The sequence below is a fragment of the Trachypithecus francoisi genome, unplaced genomic scaffold, assembly GCF_009764315.1.
Source record: "Trachypithecus francoisi isolate TF-2019V2 unplaced genomic scaffold, Tfra_2.0 Lachesis_group13, whole genome shotgun sequence".
In the NCBI taxonomy this organism is placed as follows: domain Eukaryota; kingdom Metazoa; phylum Chordata; class Mammalia; order Primates; family Cercopithecidae; genus Trachypithecus; species Trachypithecus francoisi.
The window spans coordinates 117915670-117933043 of NW_022681458.1; the positions used below are offsets into that span (position 1 = coordinate 117915670).

General features: G+C 35.5%; 2 protein-coding genes across 3 annotated transcripts in view; both read right to left on the bottom strand.

Moving 5' to 3' along the window:
* Window positions 1–17374, bottom strand: part of LOC117095266 (SH3 domain and tetratricopeptide repeat-containing protein 1-like) — a 563227-nt gene that overhangs the window by 87441 nt on the left and 458412 nt on the right. The gene's annotated exons all lie outside the window — the stretch shown is intronic.
* LOC117095263 (ATP-dependent 6-phosphofructokinase, platelet type-like) overlaps window positions 5289–17374 on the bottom strand; it is a 430270-nt gene continuing 418184 nt past the window's right edge. The window contains exon 4 of one of the 2 annotated variants that reach the window (XM_033232061.1): window positions 5289–6054. The gene's annotated coding sequence lies outside the window, so the exon portion shown is untranslated. Of the gene's footprint in view, window positions 6055–6360; window positions 6607–17374 lie in introns of those variants that run through there. The other variant, XM_033232057.1, reaches the window with a different exon arrangement.

Sequence of the window (17374 nt, forward strand, 5' to 3'; positions counted from 1 at the left end):
CTTTGTTCTTTTGGCATAAGATTGTCTTGGCAACACGGGGTCTTTTTTGGTTCCACATGAACTTTAAAGATGCTTTTTCCAATTCTGTGAAGAAAGTCATTGGTAGCTTAATGGGGATGGCATTGAATCTATAAATTACCTTGGGTAGTATGGCCATTTTCACAATATTGACTCTTCCTATCCATGAGCAAGGAATGTTCTTCCATTTGTTTGTGTCTTCTTTTTTTCACTTAGCAGTGGTTTGTAGTTCTCCTTGAAGAGGTCCTTTACATCCCTTGTAAGTTGGATTCCTAGGTATTTTATTCTGTCTGAAGCAATTGTGAATGGAAATTCATTCATGATTTGGCTCTCTGCTTGTCTGTTACTGGTGTATAAGAATGTTTGTGATTTTTGCATATTGATTTTGTATCCTGAGACTTTGCTGAAGTTGCAGCTTAAGGAGATTTTGGGCTGAGACAATGGGGTTTTCTAAATATACAATCATGTCATCTGCAAACAGGGACAATTTGACTTCTTCTTTTCCTAACTGAATACCCTTTATTTCTTTCTCTTGCCTGATTGTCCTAGCCAGAACTTCCAGCACTATGTTGAATAGGAGTGGTGAGAGAGGGCATCCCTGTCTTGTGCCAGTTTTCGAAGTGAATGCTTCCAGTTTTTGCCCATTCAGTATTATATTGGCTATGGGTTTGTCATAAATAGCTCTTATTATATTGAGATATGTTCCATCAATACCGAATTTATTGAGCATTTTTAGCATGAAGGGCTGTTGAATTTTGTCAAAGGCCTTTTCTGCATCTATTGAGATAATCATGTGGTTTTTGTCTTTGGTTCTGTTTATATGCTGGATTACGTTTATTGATTTGCGTATGTTGAACCAGCCTTGCATCCCAGGGATGAAGCCCACTTGATCATGGTGGATAAGCTTTTTGATGTGCTGCTGGATCTGGTTTGCCAGTATTTTATGGAGGATTTTCGCATCGATGTTTATCATGGATATTGGTGTAAAATTCTCTTTTTTTGTTGTATCTCTGTCAGGCTTTGGTATCAGGATGATGTTGGCCTCGTAAAATGAGTTAGGGAGGATTCCCTCTTTTTCTATTGATTGGACTCTTTTCAGAAGGAATGGTACCAACTCCTCCTTGTACCTCTGGTAGAATTCGGCTGTGAATCCATCTGGTCCTGGACTTTTTTTGTTTGGTAGGCTATTAATTATTGCCCGCTTTTTTCAAGGTTTTTAGTTTCTTTGAGCTGGCTATATAGTTCCTCCTTTAGCTCTGAGAAGTTTGATCGACTGAAGCCTTCTTCTCTCAACTTGTCAAAGTCATTCTCCATCCAGCTTTGTTCCGTTGCTGGCGATGAGCTGCATTCCTTTGGAGGGGGAGATGCGCTCTGATTTTTTGAATTTTCAGCTTTTCTGCACTGCTTTTTCCCCATCTTTGTGGTTTTATCTGCCTTTGGTCTTTGATGATGGTGACGTCCTGATGGGGTTTTGGTGTGGGTGTCCTTTCTAACAGTCAGGACCCTCAGCTGCAGGTCTGTTGGAGTTTGCTTGAGGTCCTCTCCAGACGCTGTTTGCCTAGGTATCAGCAGCAGAGGCTGCAGAAGATAGAATATTGCTGAACAGCGAGTGTTGCTGTCTGATTCTTGCCTGGAAGCTTCTCTCAGGGGTGTACCCCACCGTGTGAGGTGTTGGTCTGCACCTCGTGGGGGATGTCTCCCAGTTAGGCTACTCAGGGGTCAGGGACCCACTTGAGCAGGCAGTCTGTTCTCAGATCTCAACCTCGGTGCTGGGAGATCCACTGCTCTCTTCAAAGCTGTCAGACAGGGGCATTTACCTCTGTCGAGGTTTCTGCTGCTTTTTGTTTAGCTACGCCTTGTCCCCAGAGGTGGAGTCTACAGAGGCAGGCCGGCCTCCTTGAGCTGTGGTGGGCTCCATCCAATTTGAGCTTCCCAACAGCTTTGTTTACCTACTTAAGCCTCAGCAATGGCAGGCGCCCCTCCCCCAGCCTCGCTGAGGCCTTGCAGTTAGATCTCAGACTGCTGTGCTTACAATGAGGGAGGCTCCGTGGGCATGGGACCCTCTGGGCCAGATGTGGGATATAATCTTCTGGTGTGCTAAGACCCTTGGTAAAGTGCAGTATTAGGGTGGGAGTTACCTGATTTTCCAGGAATTGTGTGTCTCAGTTTCCTTTGGCTAGGTAAAGGAATTCCCTTACCCCTTGGGCTTCCCAGGTGAGGCGATGCCTCACCTTGCTTCAGCTCTTGCTGGTCGGGCTGCACCCATGGACCAGCGCCAACTGTCTGACACACCCCAGTGAGATGAACCCGGTACCTCAGTTGAAAATGCAGAAATTGCCCGTCTTCTGTGTCGCTCATTCTGGGAGCTGGAGGCTAGAGCTGTTCCTATTCGGTCATCTTGGGTGTGCCCCCCAGTCATTATTTAGTTTTAAATGTTTTTTGTTTTTCTTTTTTAGACTACAGTGGCAGCTGTTTCAACATAAAAAAGGGTTAAAGATTTGACCAGCTTTTGTGTTAAAGGGTCTTCTCTTAGAATGATGCTTCTTTAACTTATTGTTGCCTTATTGGTAGAGGATTGATTTTGCAGTAATCCTCTCCTGTTTATATATAAAGCTTAATTTTCATCAGTTACTTCTTTCTTTCTTATCACCACCAAGGCTCCAAGGGAAGCCTGTTCCTTCCAAACTACCTCTTTCTCCTGCAAAAGTTAAACCACTTCCTTTCTATTTTCCTGTGGCCAGTCCAATCACCCTGGTCTCAGGCTGTAATATTTCCCCTTTTATGGTATGACTTTCCTCCTCCTCAGAAATCTTCATAAAACCCACTTCTGCACTGCCCATGCAGCTGTCTCTCTCTGTTGGTTTGAGATGTTCATTTCATTACACACATGTAATTCAGAGCTGCAATATTATTTCTCTCTTACTAATGCTGGACAACAGTTATGAGTGGTTATATTTGTGCCGTTTGTTGATCTAGATGGTTTCTGGATGATATGTAGGGGTATGCAGATTTAAGAAGCTACTAGTATTTGAAAAATAATGGCATAACAGGTGTACATTTATGTGAGAGAAAATTGTCTTTAAAGGTGTAGCTAATTTGATACTCATCAGAAAGATAAGTAAAACAATGTCTCAGTTTTATTTTAGTATAAGTCACATATAATTAACTATATATTTGAGGCCACCTCTCTTTGTAGGATATGGTGATAGTGGAGAGTAGTGAAAAGCTTCCTTCCTTTGTCACTGTGCAAAGTGAAAATGTTGTGCATTGTTACCATGGAACCTTGACATGTAAGAATTCAGTCCTGATATGCAGAAGTTTTCCTACCCTGCCAAGCAAGGACTGCCTGCACTGATGAGAACTTCTGCACAATCAAGATAATTAACATATTTAAGCATCCCTCAAAGTTTTCTCATATGCCTGTGTCAATCCTCTTTTTTTTTTTTTGAGACAGAGTTTCTCTCTGTCTCCCAGGCTGGAGTGCAATGGTGGGATCTCGACTCGCTGAAACCTCTGCATCCCGAGTTCAAGCAATTCACCTGCCTCAGCCTCCTGAGTAGCTGGGATTACAGGCATGCGCCACCATGCCTAGCTAATTTTTTTTGTATTTTCAGTAGAGATGGAGTTTCACCATGTTGGCCAGGCTGGTCTCGAACTTCTGACGTTGTGATCCACCTGTCTCGGCCTCCCAAAGTGCTGGGATTACAGGCGTGAGCCACTGCGCCTGGCCCATCCTTCCTCTGGCAGTCCCCGATCTGCTTTATTTCATCTAGTTTTCATTTTCTAGAAGGTTATGTAAATGGTGTTTACAGTGCATATACTTTTGGATCTGGCTTCACAAAGCATAGCTATTTTGAGATTTATCCAACTTGCTGCAAGGATCAATAATTCAAAACAAGAATAAATCCTTGAAATTTTTTTATCTTTCAAGGTAGTTTTTCCCAGACTTTGTCTTTTGAAATTCCATGTAAATTTTATAACCATCTTGACAATTTCTATACAAAAGCCTGATGAAATACCAATTAAAATTTCATTGAATCTATAGATATTTTGGGGACAAGTAATATAGTGTCACATTTTTTGATCAATCAGTTTGATATAGCTCTATATTCTTAGAAATCTTAACAATTTTATCAGTTTAGAGGCCTTTTACACCTTTTGTTAAATTTATTGCTAAATAGTATGTATTTTAATACCACTGTAATTTCTAATTATTTGTTGCTTATATATACAAATACTCCATATCTTCCAAACTTGCTAGACACAGGTACTAGTTACTTTTTTTTTGGTAGATTCCTAGATTTCCTGCATAGACAGTCATGCCACCTCTAAATACAGATTTAATCTTTGCTTTCTAATGTGTGATGAACTTTTTGCCTACTTTATTGCATAAATTCTCCAATGTAATGTTTAATAGATGAGGTAAAAACAGACATCTTTTCTGCATTTTTGATCTTAGAGGAAAAGCATTCAGTTTTAATCATTAAATGTTTTATCGTATATGCCTTTTATCAGGTTGAGAAATTTTGCTTATATTATTAGTTTGCTGAAAGTTTTACCATAAATGGAGATTCAATTCTGTTAAATGCTTGAGATTACTGTTATGTATCTTTCTTCATTAATTTAATGGCATGATTATTTAAATAGCCTTGCATTCTTGCAATTAATCATGATGCATTATCTTTTTATGTATCAGTGGATTTAATTTTCTTAACAAATTTTTGTATTTATTTTTATGAAACATGTTGCTGTGCACTTTTCTTATATCTTTGGTTTCAGTATCAGGATAATGTTGGCCTCATATGAGTTTGAAAATGCTTTCTGCAACTCTCTTTTCTGACAAAGTTGTAAAATTGGAAATGTTTCTTCCTTCAATGTTTGGTGGAATTTCCCAGGGATATCATCAGAAACTGGAGTTTTCTTTGTATGAATGTTTTGCCTAAAATTCTAATTTCTTCCATCACATGTCACTGTTTACTTTGATATACAGCTATTTAGGTTATATATTACCTTTTAAGTGAGTCTGGTAGTTGCTGTCATTTAAGATAGTTGCCATTGTGTCTAAAATTTGGACTTTATTGACAGACATCTTTAACGCTGATAAGAACTGCAGTGATGCCATGTTCCTTTTTCCTGATATTTGTGGTTTTTCCTCACATTTTTTAATCAGCCTGGCTTATCAACTTTACCAGTCTTCCCATTCTTCTGTTTTTTTATTTTATTGTTTAATTTAATTTAATAGTTTTCTAATTAACATGAGCTTTATTTCTTTAAAAATGTTCAAATCTGTAATCTGTGTCTCAAAGCACTGCTTTAGTTGAAGATTAGAAATTGACATGTTTTCTTATTTAATGCTATGTTATTTACTGTCTACATTACAGTATTTCCCCCGAAGGCATATAACAAAACCTTGTATTATATACATAAATTTAAAATACTGTGACCTGTTTTATGGCTCAGAAAGCAATCTATCATATTACATGTTCACTGTTTCCTTGAAGAATGTATATTCTGCTGCTAGGGTTTGTGTGACTGTCCTATGAGTATTACTTACCTTCTTTTGGTTTTACAATTATTTTTAATCTGAATTTTTAAAGATCAAATCTCTCCCCAAGTTACTCAGCATTAGTCAGATTTGACTGTATTCTAAATTTAAGTCTTTGGTTTACATGAAAATTAGAATTCACAGAAAATGAATTGTCTTTTAGTGTGTTCTCAAAAAACGTTGAAAAAGTAACAAAGTTAGTACCTTTTTAAAACTGAGATTTCTTGGATTAACGCAAATGTGTGTGAGGAAAAATATTGAATCAAGAAAAATGCTTCTCAAATTTTAGCCACATATTTATGTTGTTAATCTACCCTAAACACTAGCAGAAAGTCTCAGCTCACAGTGATGGTGTATTAAGAATAAGGATTATATGATAAGTTTTAAAACTTATCTATAATAACAGATAAATGTTGGTGACATTTGACAAAATATCTGAACAGCTGGTGGTCCAGTCAAGTTGACACATAATATTAACCATCATACAGACCCTGAAGAAGAATAAAATATTTATGTGCTATTTATTTAAGATATATTTTGCATTTAAAGGACAGCCATCTGATAGTGTGTCACAAATGAAGAAAGTACATATACAAAATTTTTAACTCTGTGCAGTTATGTGGAGAAGATTTTAGAGTCGATACACTGCCTTGATATTTAAATTATACTTGTAAGGCTATACATATGGTAATATTGTAGTACATAGAAATAGGATCCCATTATAAAACTTGAGTTTAGATCTATATGCATTTGTATAAAATTGAATCTTAGGATTACAGTATAATGAGGTGCAGACCAACAGGGGAGACATGAGTTTTATTAAAGATGCTTATCTGAGATTCCTTTGTGGACAAATTGCCTCAAATGCCCATCACTGCCATGGAAGCTGTAATTTTATACATCTGATTCACAAAGTGAGTAGTGAATATCATTTCTTGGTGCACAGATATCTGCCTCTTGTCAGGCAGTTTTCAAATTTCATCTCTTCGTCTTTGACAAGTTGGAATTAGAGTCCTCAGTTTCAAAGTGATTGGTGTGAAATGCTGTTAGGATAAAAAGCACTGTGATACCATGAAAAGCAAAATCATAAATAACTAATCCATAACACCATAAACTCACAATACAGAAATGTTTTCAAAGCACACACATACACATAGTAAAAAAATAAAATAAAATTGTCATTTACACTGCAAGAGAAAATTTGTTTTTGGTCAGTAGCTGCTGGATATTCTCTCAAAAGCATGTTTCCTTTTCAATTTCTATTACAAGTCAAAATGTTCATCCTCACTATGTAGACATTTATGAAGTGTATTGAGGACCATCTTTCTTTCACTAAAACAGAGGCTATTAATTCTAGGAAACTCAAAATTGAGGCAAATATCTCACAATGCGTAGGAGCCAGGGCTGCCTCCAACTTTTCTGATACCACCCAGAGGATGCCCTCACTTTTCTCCAGATTATCATGAATACATAGCTTGATCTCATTCTGATGCAAATAACACCCATGACTAGATGACTAGATGATGATAGAGAGGCTGCAGATTGGGAAGGAAACCCAATGGAATCAATCCACATAGCTCAAAAGAAGGCAAAGACAAGGATGTGGTTTTAAAAATCAATTCAGATGAATGAATTGCTGCCAGGAATAGAACTGAAGATTTCATTTTCAATAGCTACCTAATTACATCAAATTTAATTTTCTGAATGGGTTTCTATTGTTATGTTTAAAGGTTATTGGAAAATTCTGATAGGTAAATACTTTTGTTCTATCATTTTTGGTGCAAGTCCCCTTGTTAGGACATGGCTCTATGAGATAAAAGTTAAAATTAATAAGAATGAATATGAATGCACACATAATGAACATTGTATGTATAATCTATGGATGTATATTAATATAAATCTATTAATATAAATCTAATTGACTCTTACACAATATAAGTTTGAACTGTGTGGGTCCACTACTTGCCTATTTTATTCTGTATCTGCTACCCATGAAACAGCAAGACCAACACTTCCTCCTCTGCCTTCTCATTGTGAATATGGCAAGGATGAAGACCTTTATGATAATCAACTTCCATTTAATGACAAATATATTTTCTCTAGTTTACCATAACCATAGTATACAATCTATAACATACAAAATGTGTTTATTCACTGTTTATGTTATTGGCAAGATTTCTGGTTACAGTAGCCTATTAGTGGCTGGAGAGTTAATAGTTATACATAGATTTTCAACTGTGCAGGGAGTGAGCTCTAACCCTTTGATTGTTTAAGAGTCGATTGTATATGTATTTAAAATCTAACTTCCTAGCTTTTTCAGACTTTTTAAAAATGTGATTTATAAAAGGTAAATCTTTGTTTTTGATGACAGGTGATATCTTAGGTTCACAAAATTTAATCTATGAAGTAGATGATGTAATCTTTTAAATTTATTTAAAAAACTCAAAAATGAGACAAAATTGTAGGGAAATAATGACTGTTAAGATGTACTTCACCTTCTTGGTGAATATATTAACAGGTATAATTTTTTCAGATGCTAGGCATAGTTTTGATGCCTCCCTTCCTCCTCAGAGGGAATCACTTCAAGAAATTTGTGTTTTATACCACATGCATATTTTCCATGACATGTGCATACTCATGCACATTTTTAATTATACATATAGAATTAAAATGATATATTTAATAAGAGATGATGCACTCTGCTGATTTTTACCATATGTTTTGAAATTTATCCATGTTAACAAATGTAGTCTGGGTTGATTCACCTTATATCACTGAAGCAGTGTGATAAATGATCTTTTATATGTTTCTAATTTGTTGGACAGTACAATAACTATTCTTGTAATTGTGCACATCTGTAGACAGCCTAGTTACTAGAATATGCCTAAGTGAAATTTCTGATATGTTGCCAAATTATTCTCCCCATTAGATTTTCTAATTTATATATTCATCAACAGTTGTTGATATTCTTGCTAAGAATGTAAGACTATACTGTAAGAATGTTGTACAATATTTTTTGGTATTCTTGCCAATTTTCTGCATTGATGATTTTTGTATTTTAAATACCCAAATACGCCATCTTTTAGTTGGAAGCAAATATTGGATATGCGGAAAAAGGCAGGTGAGTAACCTCAAACCTCAACCTAAGTAACAAAACATTTTCCATGTACTTTCTTGTGGCTGATTTTGTTAACCCTGCTCAAATCAAATTAAGAGACTCATCCCATCAGTAATATGTGTTTTTAGTATTTTTATAATGATTTGTAGTTTTGTTAGGTTCCCTGAATACTAATCCTCTCTCAGCTATGTGTATTGAAAAGATCTTGAGCATAGCATTTTATTATATTTATATGAAAATAATGGTACAACGTAGATAATACCCTCAACATAATCTTTAATATTATATGGGACACTTTCTATTCCCTACCTCTTATATTCATGTAAAAGGCTTTAAATTGATTCGGCATGGTGGCAGGACTGATTTAGCACAGGAGTTCAAGACGAGCCTGGGCAACATGAGGAGAGCCCCATCTCTACTAAAAAAATACAAGAAATAGCCAGGTGTGGTGGTGTATACTTGTAGTCCCAGTTACTGGGGAGGCTGAGGCAGGAGGATTGCCTGAGTTCTGGACGCAGAGGTTGCATTGAGCCCTGATCATGCTACTGCACTCCAGCCTGGGCAACAGAACAAGACTGTCTCAGAAAAAAAAAAAAAAAAGTCTTTAAATTATGCTTTTAAAATTTATGTCATCGGCTGGGCAGAGTGGCTCGTGCCTGTAATCCCAGCACTTTGAGAGACTGAGGTGGGCAGATCACTTGAGGTCAGGAGTTTGAGACCAGCCTGGCCCACATGGTGAAACCCCATGTCTACTAAAAATACAAAAAATTAGCTAGGCAGGTGGCACACGCCTGTAATCCCAGCTACTGGGGAGACTGAGGCAGGATAATTGCTTGAACCTGGGAGGCAGAGGTTGCACTGAGCCAAGATTGTGCCACCGCACTCCAGACTGGGTGACAGAATGAAATTCCGTATCAAAAAATAATATAAAATGTATGTCATTAACCTAATTTAGAATTGATATACACTCATGGTGTTTTGGGAGGCATCTATCCACCTACTTATTTACGTATTTTTTCAATGTAGCTAATTTATTGCCCTATCACTTATGGTAGTAGTTTTCTTAAAAGCCATGATGTCTGTTTAGAGGAGGGTCCCCCAGCTTGCTTTGCCTTAGAAGTTGTGCTAGTGAGGTAGATATGCCATAACAAAATACCATGGACTGGGTGGCTTAAATGACAGAAATGTATTTTCTCACAGTTCTGGAGGTAGGAAGTCCAGATCCAGGTGCTGTTAGATTTGACTTCTGGCAAAGTCTGTCTTCCTTGTTGCTGTGCCTTTACATGGCCTTTAAACATCTCATATAGAGATAATATTTATTCAGTGAGTTTTTTTTTCCTTAAAAAGGACACACGTGACAGGTCCAAATAAGATTTGCACTAGAACTTTTAGTCCAAATGAGACTTCTTGAAAATAAAAAAGTTAATGCGTGTGGGTGTGTGTGTGATGGTGAAGCACTATGTATTCTGTTCACATTTTTGAAAAAAAAAGTTTGTTTGAGATGGAGTTCAAACTCTTGTGGCCCAGGCTGGAGTGCAATGGTGTGATCTTGTCTCACTGCAACCTCCGCCTCCTGTGTTCAAGCGATTCTCCTGTCTTAGCCTCCCGTGTGGCTGGGATGACAAGTGTGCACCAACACCCCCAGCTAATTCTTTGTATTTTTAGTAGAGACGAGGTTTTGCCATGTTGGCCAGGCTTGTCTCGAACTCCTGACCTCAGACGATCCACTGGCCATGGCCTCCTAAAGTGCTGGGATTACAGGTGTGAGCCACTGCAACTGGCCTGAAAAAAATATTTTTAACATACTAAAGCTGATGACTTTTATGGTTGTTGACAAAAATCTCTAATGCCAATGCCTATCTCTGTAAAAAGCAATAATATGAGGAGCTTGATTTCCTGCTAAGGTAGAAAAGGTGAGAAGATTTTTCAAGTAGTATAGGAGCTCCATCTGTGACAAGAAGCAGAAGCATTCATTTCCACTTGATATTTTTTGTTATTAATCATAACTTTAAGCAACATTCTTTATCTGCCTTTAAAATGTTGACTCAAAATGTTGAGTCTTTTAGTAGTTTTTAAAATGGACATGCAAGAGGTATAATTTTCTCTTATTGCATCAGCATACACCTAAAGAGTAATAATATATAGATTTGAAGGCCAGGCATGCGGGCTCACATCTGTAATCCCAGCACTTTGGAGGCTAAGGCAGAAGGATAGCTTGAGACGGAGCTCAAGACCAGCTTGGGAAAAATGGCAAGATCTTGTCTCTACATAATTTGTAAAAATTAGTCAGGTGTGGTGATACACACCTGTAGTCTCAGCTACTTAGGATGATGGGGCGGGAGGACTGCTTGGCTCCAGGAAGTCAAGGCTGCAGTGAGTTGTGTTCGTGCCACTGCACTCTAGCCTGGGTGACAGAGACCCCATCTCAAAAAATAATCATCATCATGTTTTTTTAAAGGATGTAGCCACCATAGAAAGGGAGTAGTGAAGCTGCAGTACCTTGATGAACAATTTCAGAGTTATCTAGATTAGAAAATACATAAAACTTGGAAGTATATCAGTGGGAACACAGAGTGTCATTTGAGAGATGATTCACTTTTCCAGGCCATCAACCAGTTTGAAAATTTTGGCAGGACACATGTCTTTATTAAGGGTTTTCCAATGTTTTAGGACTTCTTTTCTTTGCAATCTGGTGAGTAGTTTTATAGAATGCTTCCAGAAAAGGTTTTTAAGCAGTGAAGACCCTAATCATGAAATGTCTCCTCGGAAGTTTTAGAATTCTCATTTGAACTGTCTCATTTCTCTCACCTCTTTACAAATACTGATCATACAGTTGTAAACAGGAAATGCTGAACGAAGCTTAGGGGTCTCAATCACCAATGTGAGGACATGCAGCTTTCCCTGAATGGTGGCTAATGGCTTTGAAGTGCCTGTGTGCGTAAGAAGAGGCCAGATGACTGACAACATGCATTCCAGCCCAGACTATAATATAACTACTGCAATGGTGTAGACGTCATGAATATAAATGAGGTTTTTAGATATCTGGAAAAACATCAGTTGACCATAAAAACATTTTTACTTTCTATTGGTGTCATTTATATTTTTAGTCTTAAAGTTATAATTGAAGAAAATACTAAGTTTTGTTTAGAGGCTATAAAGATATAATGTTTAAGACTTAAATATCCTTGTTTTAAAAGTAAATATAAATTTTATTGTTTTCTTCAAGCTATGGCACAGGTATGTGTTTAAATGTACACAGTATACAAATTATTTTGTACATATGCCACATTTTTAAAATTAAAAACAAATTTATATTATTTGAATTAACTATTCACACTTGGACAAGAGTCAGACGTTTCTAATGGAGAGATGAAAGTAGCCAGTACTCTCTTACTTTCGGGATACACATTGCCTCAACATTTTCAAGGTGAATATACATAACAATTTTCATTTTCTGGAGTCTTTTTCTATACCTATGGTGAGGTAGATATGTAATCCTATATAGGTCTATTTAGTGCAAATCATGTATATTACTACAGAAGGATAAAATTGACCTTGGTATTTGCTTCTAATTTGCCTTATAAGCGATCCTTCACTTCTTATGCCTTCTTTCAATTTATTTATTTTACTAAAATAGATCTAGAAACCAGGTGCCTTAGTAAATACATATACTATATATATATATATATGGAAGTTATTTCCAAATGTGGTAGTATATATATGTACTTCTCTCTAACCCTCAAAAATATAATGCGTATCAACATTTCCTATATATATAGACACACTATATATATATATATTTACTTATTTCTAACCATTTTGCGACTCTCAAAAACATAATGGATATCAAGATTTCTACAAAATAGAAATTAAAGCATAATAATGATATTCCAGTTCTCAAAAACACATTTCCAGACATCTCTACAATTGACAAATGAAACTTAACTTACTAGAGTAATGCAAAGAAATTGCTCTGTGCATGTGTGACTACTATTCCTAGGTCATACTTTAGCTTATCCTACTATGTGGAAATGCTACTGCTGATCTATGAATTAGCCATTATCTCAGATTATTTTATCTAGTTTTGATGATAAATTATACTAAATTATGTACACTGTCTCCCACAAGCAGGATCTCATGCTTCAGAGAGAGAGAGAGATAGATGGCAAGCCTTAGACCTTGAGATAATCAGACAGATGGTGGTGATGTCTTGGGAATGGCAGAGTAAGGTGTCTGAATACTAGGTCCACTCATTCAAACTACTATCACCTGGCAAACACTGACAGAATCAGCTCTCTCTGTTTTTGGAATCTTGATATTTTGCTTTTGTACCTTTGGGATAATTGTGGGGTCTACAAAAGCAAAATATTAACGTTAAGGCACAGTCCTGGGTAGTCTGGCTTGGTATTGAAGTAACACAACTCAGAGCTACTCTGCACAAATTAGGAGAGTAGGATTATCTTTTAACTCCAGAGGCATTTAAACAAAAAAGAAAAACCTCTGTCCAGTCACTTGCTTGCTGCTGAGATAATGAAACATAGACTTCAGTAACTACACAGCATAAGGAATAAAATCTTTGCAAAAATAGTTTGGAAAACTCACCAAATGGACAAGTAGAGCCCTAAAACATTAACACCAGCAAACCTAGGGAAATGAGGAGAATCTAATTCCCAGAGTTATCACATGTAAATATTCAAACTGCACAGTGTTATGAGGAGAATCTAATCCCGGAGTTGCTACCTTTAAATATTCAAACTCCACAGTTGTGTTTTTTTTAACAATCACAAGGCATAAAAAGAAAAAGGAAGTATGGCCTATTCACATGGGGGGAAAAAAAGACAGCTGGTTGTGAGGAAGCACAGACACTGGAATTAGTAGATAAAACCTTTAAATTAACTATCTGAAAAATGCTTAATAGGGTAAAGGAAGTCATGGCTAAAGAACTGAAGAAAACTGGGAAAGTAATGTCTAAAGAAGTAAAATATTAATAAAGAAGAAATAATTAAAAAGGATCCAAAGATGAATTCTAGTGCCAAAAAGTAAAATAGTTTAAATTAAAAAATAGTAAAATAATTCAACAGCAGCTTTCTGAAGGCAGAAGAAAGAATTAGTGAATTTGGAAATAAGAATTAGAATTATCAAGTCAGGACAGATTAAGGAAATAGTCACTGAAAACTTCGTAAGTTTGATGAGAGGGTATGAGCTACACATTCAAGAACTTAAAAAATACTCCAAATAGGACCAACTCATAAAGATCCCAGACATAAACCATGATCAAATTTTTGAAAAGATAAAATATTGAAAACAAGCAAGTAGCAAGTTTTATATACAAGGGGTCCTCAATAGGACTAACAGCTAATTTCAGTAACTTTAGAACAAAATATTTAAAGTATTGAAAGAAAAACAGTAAAGTCAGCCAAAAATTCTATGTTCAGTAAAACTACTCTTCAAATACACAAAAGTTGAGGAAATGATTTTCTGGTAGACCTTCCCTACAAAAATGCTAAAGTGAATCCTTCAAGATGAATTCAAGCACTACAGTATGCAAAGACATATGGAAAAGGTAAGAATGTTAGAAAGGTAACTGTAGTTGTAAATATAAATGACAGTACTGTATTTTTTGTTTGTAAATCCTCTTATTTTCTACATGATATAAAAAATAATGCATGAAATATATAAATCCATTTTAATTTACACATAGTGTATGAAGATAAAATTTATGAAGTAGTAACTTAAAGACAGGATGAGGCTGAATAGGGGCAAAGTTTTCATATGTTTGTTATAAATTTGGATGTTGATTGTAATCCACATGGTAACCACTAAGAAAATACCTAAAAAGGGAAGACAAAAGAGATGAGAAATCAAAAAAAAAGAATAAACCAAACACTTAAAGAAATACGTTTAATGGAGAAAATGATAAAGTGGCTAGATCATCTAAACACAAGATAGAAAATTGAGAATTTGAACAACATATCAGCAAGACCTAACAGACATATTGAATAACCTACCAACAAAAGCATAATTTTCATTCTTCTTGAGGCACATGAGATGTTCTCTGGAACAGATCATATATGGGGCCACAAAACAAGTCTCAAATTGTAAAATACAGAAATTATACAAAATATATTTTCTAAACAGAATGGAATAAAGCTAAAACTTAGTGATAAGGAAAACTTGGAAAATTCATAAATGCAGGGAAATTTAAAAACACACTTTTAAACATGTATTGATGTAGAAATCACAAAGGAAATTAGAAAATATGTGGAGACCATGCAAACAAAACACAGTATACCAAAAGTGATCAAGTGCGATAGCTGTGAACACCTACATTAATGAAGAAGAAGCATAAACTAGACCCAGAGATAGGTGAAGGAAGGAAATAGATCAGAGTAAAGACAAATGAAATAAAGATGAGAAAAACAATAGAATCAATGAAAACAAAAGCTGTTTCTTTAACTTAAATAAAATCAGAGCTGAATGGAGGGACATAACTGCTGACCTTACAGATACAAAGGGATTATAATGTGATGCTGTGAACAACTGTAGGTCGACAAATTAGATGGAAAAATACATAGAAACACATACATTACAAAACTGATTCAAGAAAATATAGAAAATCTGAACAGAACTACAGTCAGCAGATTGAACCAATATTTAAAAATGCTCACAAGAAAAAATATCAGATTGATGGCTTTGTTGGTGAAATTCTAACATTTATTCAAACCACATTTATTCAAACCAATTCTCAGAATTTTTCAAAAAATAGAAGAGAAGGGAATACTTCCTATGAGGCCAACATTAGCCTGCTACTAAAGCCAGGGGATGGGAGGAAGGAATAAACATCACAAGCAAGAAAATAAATAAATAAACAAACAAATATATATATATATGTATATATGTGCAAATTCCATCACAGCATCACACATAATAGCAAGTCAAATCAGAGCATATTAAAAGTATTATACATGATGACCAAATGTGATTTATCCCAGGAATGAAAGGGTAGGTCTGTATATGATAATCAAATTAATATACCACATTAATAGGAAAGCATGACAAAAATCCAACATCCATTCATGATAAAAAAAAAAATACTCAATGTAAAAAATTGAAAGTAAATTCTTCCATATGACAAAGGGTATATATGCAAAGCCAACAGCTAGCATCATAGCCAGTGGGAGAAGACCAGAAATCTTTAGTACTAAAATCGGAAACAAGACAAGGATGCTGATGTTTATGACTGCAGGGTGTTCTAGCCAGAGCATTTAAGCAAGAAAAGGAATTAAAAGGCAGTCCAATTGGAAGGAAAGAAGTACCTCTACTTGTAAATGCCAGTATGCTAAATGCAGAGAATGCCAAAGAATATACACATATATACAATGCACGCACATAAATTCACAAACGACTTTAGAAAGCCTGGAAGGTACAATAAAAATCAATTGTGATTCTATACATAAGCAATGAACAATCTAAAGGATGAAATTAAGAATTTCTATTTAAAGTAGTACCCAAAAGAATAACTAGAAATAAATTTTACCATTGAGAGGAAAGATTTATACACTGAAGACTACAAAACATTCCTGAAAGAAATAAATACATGAAAAATATATTCTGTGTTCATTAATTGAAATAGTTAATATTAAAATAACTATACTTCCCAGTGATCTACCAATTAATGCAATCCCTATGAAAATCACAATGGCCTTATTCCTCCCAAAATGGGAAGTTAATGTTCAAATTCATATGAAGTCGCAACATGTCCCAAATAGCCAAAAACATGTCTTGAAAAAAGAACAAATTTGAAGAACTCACATTTTTTTTTCTCAAAACTTACCAAAAAGCTACTGTAATCAAAAGATTGTGGTACTGGCATAAAGATGGACATAAACATGGAATCATACTGAGTGTCCAGAAAAAAATCGTGTTTATGGTCATTTAATACTTGGCAAAGTTGTCAATTCTATTCACTGAGAGACAGAATGGTCTTTTCAGAAAATGGTATTGTGGCAACTGGATATCCAACGTATAAAATAATGAAGTTGGACTACATATAACAGTTATTCAATGTGGATTAATCGCCTAGATATAATATCTAAAACTTTTAAAGTCTTAGATAAAACATAGGGGTCACTTCATGACCTTGGATTTGGCAATTGATTGTTATATGTGAAACCAAAAGCCTGGGTAACAAAAGAAAAATAGATATATTACCTAAAAATTTTTTTTAAATGTGCATCAAAGAACATTATCACAAAAGTAAAAAGATAACCTACAAAATGGAAAGAAATATTTTCAAATATTACATCTGATAAAGGTCTAATATCTAGGACATATAAAGAATTCCTATAACTACTACAAAGACAAAAAATTCTATTAAAAATGGCCAAAGGGATTGAAGAGCTATGTCTCCAAAGAAGATATACAAATGGACAAGCACATAAGCAAAGATACTCATTAGTTATTAGTGATGCAAATCAAAACACAATGAAGTACCATTTTACATGCCTAGGATGGTGATTTTTTTTTTTTTTTTTTTTTTTTTTTTTTTTTTTTTTTTTTTTTTTTTTTTTTTGAGACGGAGTCTTGCTCTGTCGCCCAGGCTAGAGTGCTGTGGCCGGATCTCAGCTCACTGCAAGCTCCGCCTCCCGGGTTCACGCCATTCTCCTGCCTCAGCCTCCCGAGTAGCTGGGACT